The sequence below is a fragment of the Branchiostoma belcheri genome, unplaced genomic scaffold, assembly GCF_001625305.1.
Source record: "Branchiostoma belcheri isolate BF01 breed outbred unplaced genomic scaffold, Haploidv18h27 scaffold2, whole genome shotgun sequence".
Lineage (NCBI taxonomy): Eukaryota > Metazoa > Chordata > Leptocardii > Amphioxiformes > Branchiostomatidae > Branchiostoma > Branchiostoma belcheri.
In genome coordinates, this window is record NW_017803490.1 from 3,346,806 (window position 1) to 3,356,186 (window position 9,381).

The 9,381-nt window shown below is 39.3% G+C and overlaps 1 long non-coding RNA gene across 1 annotated transcript in view; it reads right to left on the minus strand.

The window, feature by feature from the left end:
- Positions 1–822: 822 nt before the first annotated feature.
- The window catches only part of LOC109468670, a 17,926-nt gene continuing 9,367 nt past the window's right edge, over positions 823–9,381 (minus strand). The window contains exon 3 of the long non-coding RNA XR_002140134.1: positions 823–905. This is a non-coding gene — a long non-coding RNA (uncharacterized LOC109468670). The remainder of the gene's footprint in view (positions 906–9,381) is intronic.

Sequence of the window (9,381 nt, forward strand, 5' to 3'; positions counted from 1 at the left end):
CATGTATGTGGAACTGAAAATTCTTTTCCTTACAGTACATATCTCACTGTCAGTGTCACAATAAAATCCAAGCTTACAGATCTTCTGGAATTGAAAAACCTAATTTTAGCAGACATTGATTTTTTTTTCTTTCCTGGCTAGTCCAAAAGGTTCGGTCTTTTGAGTCACTAAAGATAATGCTCACCTACGTAAGTCTAAGTTTCTGACTTTTCCTTTCAGGACCACAGTACAGTTATATTTGGTAACTCAACAATGCTCCAGTGTTTTATGAAGTAAGTACTGATGGATAAGGAAGTAAAGACATAGCAGCCAAGCATGCCTCTGAGTCCTAACCTCAGTTTGTTTGCAACCTTAGTTTGGAAGTTTTCCAATGTGAAGCAAAGTTTTCACAGACTTTTTCAGGCTTGGATGAGTTTGTCTCCATGTGTCCAACATTCATAAGCTCATACAGCCACAAGGGGACATACTAAAGCAATGAAACAGGTGGTATAATTTTTTCAAGATGTTATTAATAGGTCAAAACTTCAGGAGCTGTCTCCTTTCTAGATTTTTCTACCATGAGAGACATGACAGTTTTTTTTTTACTAGTTACAGACTAAGTATCTGTTCATAGTTCTCTTTTGTTTGGAGTTACAAAGAAGAGAAGTTTCCTTCAAATTTTGTCTAGATCTTTCTACAAAGATATGAAAATTTTTTCATTATAAGCTGTACTCTAAGTCTAAGACATACCGTATTGTTATCAAGAACTAAAAGTCGGGGCTATTTCTTGGTATACATCTACCATTATAAAACCGAACATATACTAGCATATGACACAAAGTAGAAAAGATAGTTTCTTACCTGCTACAATGTCACAGCTTTTTCTTGGCACTGAAGACAGTTTCAAGACTCTTTCACAATCAATCCTGGAAAACAAAAGAAAGTGTGTCAGAATTTGTGAAAGCTGTACATTACTTCTGCTAAAAGTCAAACTATTTCAAAATATCAGTATACTGGAGAACAATGTTTGGCAAAACTTGCACCACAACCTTTGCTGGCAAAGCTGGCCGAACTAACTAGAAGTTCAGACAAATCCGTAACAATCCCCTAAACGTGGCTCTCTGTAAACTCCTGCGGCTGTAAGATAAAGCCTAATGATCTTTGCTCCAGGATTCTAACAGACGTCCGCCCCTATTGGCAGGTTTGAATGTGTAACAGATTTTCCAGCATCCTGACCTAAGGAGATGCATGCACACTTGTCTGCAAGTAGTTAACCTACTTAGCTCTTGTCTTTTAAGTTTGTTCTTTGATTAGATGTATGAGGAATGTCATGGCCAGGGCAAGGTTTAAATTGGGATGAAATTATCAGACAAGGACAATAGTAGAAGGTATCTAGAATATCAAAGACCAGAAAAGTATGCCTTGAATTCACTCTGATGATAAACTTTCCTCTGTCAGAAATGGTTAAAATGATACGTAACATCCTCCCAACATCACAAAAGAATAATTATCCACTTTTCCTTAAAATATTCAATCAAACCAGTGAAATTCTCTAAAAATTAGTCAAGACACTTTTAATAAAACACACTATGTGGAGACATCTTCAAAGTGCTTGGAGGCTGTCTTGAAACCTTTCAGTTAATTCAGCCAAAGATCTAGAACAGATTGGAAACTTCACTAGAATCTCAGCAACCATGAACCTATTGCATCAAAGTGCAAATACCAATACTGCCCTTGGGTGCTTCAATCTACCATTAGATCTAAAATGCCACCTAACTCCAAGGACCCCAAAACAATCAATAACGGTTCTATTAAGTGAGGCACCGTTCCGAGAATGATATATGGAGCGGCAAAGCAAGGTCCTTACAACTCAGCCACCATTACCAGCAACGGTGAAGAGTGCGGTACGGATGCAATTAAGTTTGAAATGTCAGACTAGTCCGACCAAACCAAGGGCAGAAAGACACTTGCACTTGGTAACTTACATAGCTGATATTAATGACTTGTATGTTTCTGGATGCCATACTCAAGTATGAAAAATCTTTCATCTATGCACAACAATTTCATCTTTTTTTGTTGAAACACTTCAGAAAGGTGCAGCATACCCATGGCCAACTTTGTGCAAATTTAGGCAAATCCTTTGCCAACAAAAGTATTTTTGCCAAGAAATTATTGTAGGTTTACTCTAGAATCCTTCCCGCCATTCGGTATGCACTAGCAGTGCCCATCTCTGTTTCTAAGCCATTGGGCCACATAGGAAATTCAACTCCCATAGACCCATTCTCTCTGACAGTGTCTGTCAAAAGTGCTGAGTGCTAAGCAGTTGGTAGCACCACAAATGCAAGGCGATCACTCACTCTACCCCTTGGACATTGCCCTAGCCTGTATAGGTTTTCAATAATTTGACAGCATTGCCAAGATCTTGTTGCGGGCTTGCTTGAGGAACCTTGAGTCACAGCCAAGTCAGACTCCCTTGCCAAATCACATCCATGAGCGTACTAATGTGCCTGATCCATTAGGCTCTCCTTGCTGAGTTAGAATAGATGGTTCCCACTTAGGTCGAACAATGCCATCTACTGAGGACAGATTTGTCTATGTCTGAGCCTGCCAGGAAAACACAAAACCCCCGCCAGTTACTCTGGAGCAACAGTTTCATCATCAGGTCATGGGAATAAACCGCTGAGCATGTTTTAGATCAAATGGGTTACTTCTCTAATCCCGTACTTAGTTTATTCCCATCCTCCCTAGGTTAGTAACAACTCTTGCATACAGATATGTATGGTTGAGGATTACCATTCTGATGTAGAGTATCTGTTTGCTTGAAACAACGAAGCCCTTTTCTTTACAAGGAAAAAAATCTCGGAGAGCACAGACCTCTACCAAAGTCCTGATGCCACAGTTATATATATCTGCAGTCTGAAAGGAAGTTGTAGTTTAAAAGTAAGCTGCAAGGGGTCCCAACATTGTTAATAACTTATAATTCTGTGAAAATACAGTGCATCTATTAATCTTAATAGGTGAAACTGAACAAGAATATGTTATTCAATCAGATCATCCACTAGAACACACATATATCTCTTATAGAAAGTATCAAATTCTACCGTTTAAGTCTTGACAAAGCTGAAACAAGTAATAGGACACGACTATCTGTAAGCCAACAGTGGCCACAAGGATGATCCCAGTTGTGTTTACCATCGATAACTAGCTCTCTAGTTGGTGTATCTGCACGGCCTGTTGACTACACAAGAGCACACTTCACCTCAGCTATTTAGTCTGTGTCTGATGCAAATGTTTTCAGATGTTTGGGGCCCCTGAAGCTATTCACAGGAGCACACTCGTGCCACACTCAAACTTGACAGCTTCTCATTCTTCCAGGTCCTCGGAATTCCGGCCACACATTCCGGAGATTTTACATCAAGGACACTTTCCTCAGCACCTGGCCTATTAGCAACAGATTACATCATGTGTGTTTACAGGGGAAAAGTTCACTCCAACTTTGCTTGTTTAGCTTCATTTTACCAATGCAAAATACTTTGGGCAACTTTACCGTGGCAAAATTTTGGTCTCCCTGTTCCTGCTAAAACATCTTTATTAATTCTTATTACTCCGTGAAGGAGGTCAGGACCTCCGGACGGAGTGTTGTAATCGGCTGATTTTTCATGTTCGCAGTCAAAACACTGGGTTCTCTTTGTGTAATCGGCACGCAATTTTATACGCCGTCTGCGGGCATGCCCGTGTTGATGCACGAATGTGTATTTTTGCCGTTGCTGCTTTCGCGGTCAATGTAATATCGCAGACGCACCCCTACAATTACGAGGCGAATTGGAATGGTCCAGAAAAACGCGTTGTTTGGAATAGCAGTGGGGTTCAAAAAAGTTCATGCAGATACGGGGTGGTTTTTATAAGTGGTTCCAGATGTTTTTGCACATGGTTAAGAGATGCCAAGTTTTTTGGAAGATGTTCGCAGCCAAAACGCATTCTTCCGTACGTCGCATTTCTGTGTAATTTCGCATGTGGTGTTGCATTATGCCCGGGATGATGCACGTCTTTTTATTTTTACCGTAGCTGTTTTGATATTGGAGTAAATGCTTATTTTCGAAACATCCCCATTTCTTTGAAATGGTTTCGTCCGTTTATGCAACTGTTACTGCGCTAATGACGACCAGTCGCGCTGTCCTGATACACCGCGAATGTGCGAGTGTTCCCTGTAGACAGTCCCGGGAGTCATTTTTTTCGCACATTCCAGGAGCCAAACCAAAATACGTTCATGAACCGAGTCCAAAAAACCGAAACGTGAAAATCGGATGATCGGACCTGATGTACATTTCTCTTTCTATAGATTGTACACACAATACACACATCTTTAGATAATCTGGCCATGGCAGGTTAAAAAAAAAGTAACCCTGAATCATACTAGATTAGCGTAAATGCATGTTAATGCGTTCAAAACAAGAAAAAAATTGTTTCCGGGTATTAATCTCTTGAATCACGGCGCTGAATATTGACGCAAAAATATTTCGGGCATCGCGCGCCCTTCCCGCGTCACGTGTAGGCATCTCGCATCTCTGATTGGTTGTTGCGTCTTAAGATGACTGAGCCGACGCGCGTTTAAACAATTTTTCTTTGTTCGATTTATCACACTTCACAGAGAATTGTCGCCAATGGCTACTTCTTTTTGTTGCAATATATAATACTTCACGGAGAATTGTCGCCTATGGCTTCTTGTTTATCAATTCATTTTATTCAACAAATGTATTAAAAGATCAGTAAAAGTTGTCTAATTCACAGCTAATTTTACGTTTTCCTTATTGTTGAATCAACTCAAGCTACTAGTATGTTACAACAATATGTCTGAATGTAGAGTTGGGCTAATGGAACACAGGCCGATGCCAAAACATTATGAGGGCTGCGCCCAATACCCACCTCCACACACACACTGATATAGCATTTAACAGATCATCAAAGCATGACAGCACATCCTACCACCTCAGGCAATTTCCCTTTGTCAAGGTTACAGGACACATAAAATGTGACTTCAAGCTGTGGGTGGTCAGTCGGTTGGGAGGGGGGCACAAAATAAAGTCATACAAACTGTGTGAGAAATGTCACGTGCCTAACAAGCAGCCAGACCAAGTTTTCACCACAGTAGTTTGAGGAAGTTTTGCTTTTCCCTTGCTGATGTATACATAGTAACAGTAGCAGCACGCCTATCAACAGTTACAAATTAATTTGTCATGCATGATCCCCTATGTGTACAGCCTGTTTTCTCAGAAATCCAGTTAGAAATCATGATGAAGAACCAAATGTGTTAACTATTACATCAAGTTTAAGTGTCAAAGGCAGATTGAAGCTCTCAAACTTCCCACTAAGCAACTAGTTGACTAGCGTACAGGCAAAATACAGTCATGTATTTCTGGAGAAATAGGACAACTATTCTTCAGCAATAAAACTCCTGTTATACAATGACATAACATTTCTTATCCACATAAACTCTTGCCCTTGCCATGTATGATGTCCCTGGCATTCACTATTTAATACTCAATACCACAATACCACACAAGAAATTCGTTTACAATTTAGATTTCAAGTTGTAATGACATTTGCGGGTGCAAATAGGTGTAAATTTTACTGACAATGATTTATAAATGGGTTATTTGGTGCGTTCTGGCTTCATACATGCATAGAAATGACAATTCATTTTCAAAGCCGCCAGTAAAACTAATTCGCTTCTCGAACCATCTATTTTGAAGCCCAATTTTCCACTAATTTGATCACCAGTTCTCTAATCATGATAGATTTGCAGGTTGTTTCAGGCAGCTTTCCAATATGGCATATCTGTTATCCATCGCAGAGTAACTTCCGATTAATTCCCAATACTGTAGATTGCTACCAGTCAAATGGACGTTGTGTTGTAATATACTACTGGCCAGAAGCCAACAATAGCTATCAAATAATAATGAAATAAGGGTACGGTGAGAGATGGATTTCTTTTGGATTAAAATGTTTTTCAAAAGGTGAGTAGCAACTTTTAGTGCGGCAAAGTTTTGTTGTTCGTAAGAAATGTTTCAAATTTATTTTCAACTTCTAAGATTTGGATGACTCTGTACAATGTATGCTTCCACCATTGACTAAATATTAGTGGTAGGTAAAACCAAATTTCTTCTAGACAGTGTATGTGATTAGAAAACTTTGTAGCCTTCAAATACAAGTTGATCATAATTTGACAGGATTGTACTTTAGTCATCATCAGCAGTTGATCCCAACTGTGATCTTATCACTCATTTGCATAATGTAAACAATCTCATTGAATTATCTTTCCCTAATAGTTTATTATCAGTATAATGTAAACCATTCAACTAGAAATTCCCTGCTAATAGGTAAGGGATGACATTAACACACTGAGCACAGTTGGGGTTCACAGCTGGATCCCAAACACTGTAAAAGTTTGAATTTTTGCATCCAAATAATCGTGTGAGAAATCTAAACAGTAGAGTGCTTTGACACAAGCAATACATACAGAAACATGTAATTCTTATAACAATTTAACGGACTGTATGGCATACAATTTTTGGAGGGAAACTCTTCTTTTTAACCATGATATCAATGGAGTGCACATCTAACAGAAAATACAGTAAACTAACATCACATGGACTCAGCTGGAGTCTAAGGATGGTTAGAGAATGATAAACTGCCCTAATGATCACCAAACCCACCTTCATTCAATTTCCTACTAGCAGGGGAGGCCATTTCATGGAAATTTTATCTGTAACGTCATACAAATTGACCTAAATATGATTTATTGTGTTGTTTTTTGGATCGTTAATTCCTAATTACGGGACATAATTCAATATTGCTGTAATGGCAAAGTCTCTACCTCGTTGAAATAAATCAGGGACAAGCCTGGCCTAGAAACATTGGCAGGAGAGCTATTTTTCTTCCAGGGTAGGCTACAGGGCTATCATGTCAAAATATCTTTATAGGCTCCTAACTCAAGGCTTTCTCCATCTCTGCATCTTTGTTCGTCATCTCCCTTTGAGGATACAAAGCTTCCAGCTGAGCGGAGCAGGCATCAAGGTTCCTGAGGGATGTGGGGAGAGCTTGTCTGTCCTCATAAAAAAATTCTGTCCAGTGACAGAAGGACAGACAATAGAGACAGCCGTATCCATAGTCCTATGACTTCACACATACCAGCACTGGGGCAACCATTCTCTATTCAACAAATCCTGTGTTTGCCTCGTGCCCTGACTATAATACAGTCTACAGTTTAAGCTATCATGGCTAAGAATTCTGTTGTCTTTTCTCCCCATGTTGTACAATAAACAAACCAGGAGGGAGAGAAAAAAAGGGGGTCAGAACGTCTGGATTTAAGGATATTGCCCACTTGTTAAAGAAGGGCCACACTACATGTTTACAGTGTAAATAGATGTTGGTGGCCCCACTGACAACACTACCACATAGTTTAGTCTGACTCCAGAGTTTATCCTTCAAAGGGTAAGGGATAATTAGAGCAGGGTAGGACTATCAGACTGTGACAAGGTCAGGGTTATGCAGACATGATACATTCTGGAGGGCAGGTGATCAGAAAATGATTTAGAAAGCAGATCTAACTGATGTATACCAATATCTCAGTCTTTAGTGATCAATATATATAACAATGTGAATGATGCAAAGATGCTTTGAAAAATGGAGAAAAATTACTGTTCAGTTTATAATTTGCATCTCACCCTTCTAATAGCTAAAAGTGCCTGAATACCTGTAACTTTTTCACAAGAATTAGGTTTTGTCACATTTGCCTAAATATTAAATATCATCTTTTGCTCATTTTTCATATCAGATGTTGTGACCACTTGGTAAGTTTTTGTTCTCGACTGAAATCCGTGTTTTCTTTGTCTTGATCCAACATGAAGCTGCAGTCACAATCTCTCCACAAACCTTCATAACAAACCTTCCTTATCACAATTACCTGACACTGACACACAGCAGAACCCAACCAGATTAATCACCATGGTAACAGACAACCAATAGCAGGTGCAAAACACCCTCCTTTCTGCAGCCCCCTTGTTAGCTGTTCCTGTTTTCTCTGTAATGTTTGATAAGAAAATTGGGACTAAGTGTGTGTAAGGAATTTACAATCTTGACAGCAATGTTGAGTAATTGCATGGATTCACCTTGGGTGGCCTGTTGGCAATGAATTAGGCAAAGTCTCTGATAGCTTTTAGGGGAATCCAGGGTTTAAAATACTTGGCAAGTCAAAGTTGCGCACTGAAAAACCTGGGTAAGATTTTGGTTGTTCAAAGCTAACTGGTAGCTATCCAACTTTGAAATGTGTACATGTGTATATATAGCAGTGTTGGTTGTGTGTATAAATGATAAAAGGGGAGATGCTATTGGTCACAGCCACTGTATAGTGCTACTGTACAACCAATAACCTTTCCCATCACAGCAATGTTGGCACTTTCCATTAAAACTGCCACTGGTGACCTAAAAATGTCTTCAGCCTGCTTAGGTCCTGTCTACCATGTTGTTCAGACACCTCCATGGTGACTGGAAACCTCCTACTCCCAGTCCAACATATTTGCCATGCTTCAGGAGCTGTTCTACTGCTAAGGATTACAGAATGGTGACTGGGTCTTGTCTTTCAGCGACAGACTTGTGCCAAGTCACATGGGCTGCTCAATTTGACAAGTAACTAGTGGGGACAATCCAGAAGGATTTTCTCAAACATTTCTGAGGTAAAAGAGTCATAGATACAAACTGAAGAATGAAAAAAAAATCAAGAAAACAAACATCAGGAATATCTGATGATGGAAAAAAAAATAACTTAATCTCAGAGAAAAATGAACTTAGTCAAAACTCAAAAGTAGAAATAGCTCACTTGCTGCCCCCCTTTTCTTTCTAAAATGAAGTAGCCCTAAGAGATTTTAAAACGTTTGGCCAGGTTTGATTGGGTTTCAAGTACAAAACAAAGGCCTGATGGTCCTGGGAGGATTTTTCAACAGTGGCTTTGTATTTGCCTGTTTGTGGTCTAAACTTGACCCAGACTAAACCTGCTTATTTTCACTCCTCACCCTAACACTGACCTACTACCTGGTACCCCTTTTACATGAGTCTAGATTACTTTCTTGGAATAACAGGAATATAGATAATTACATGTACATTGCCTTTTTCCAACATTACTCGACTTTGCATACACACATAATTTCTATCATGCAACTCAAAATAAACTGACAGCCTTTAAACAGCATCCAAAACTAAAACAACAGTTTAAATCTTATCTTGATACCAAGTGATATGCTTTGACAATGAATAACTACTATCCAACAGGCACCTGAGAAAATAAGTACACCTGTTCCTCCCTTCCTTCTAACGTATCAACAGTATCTCATGTTTAACCATTTCCAT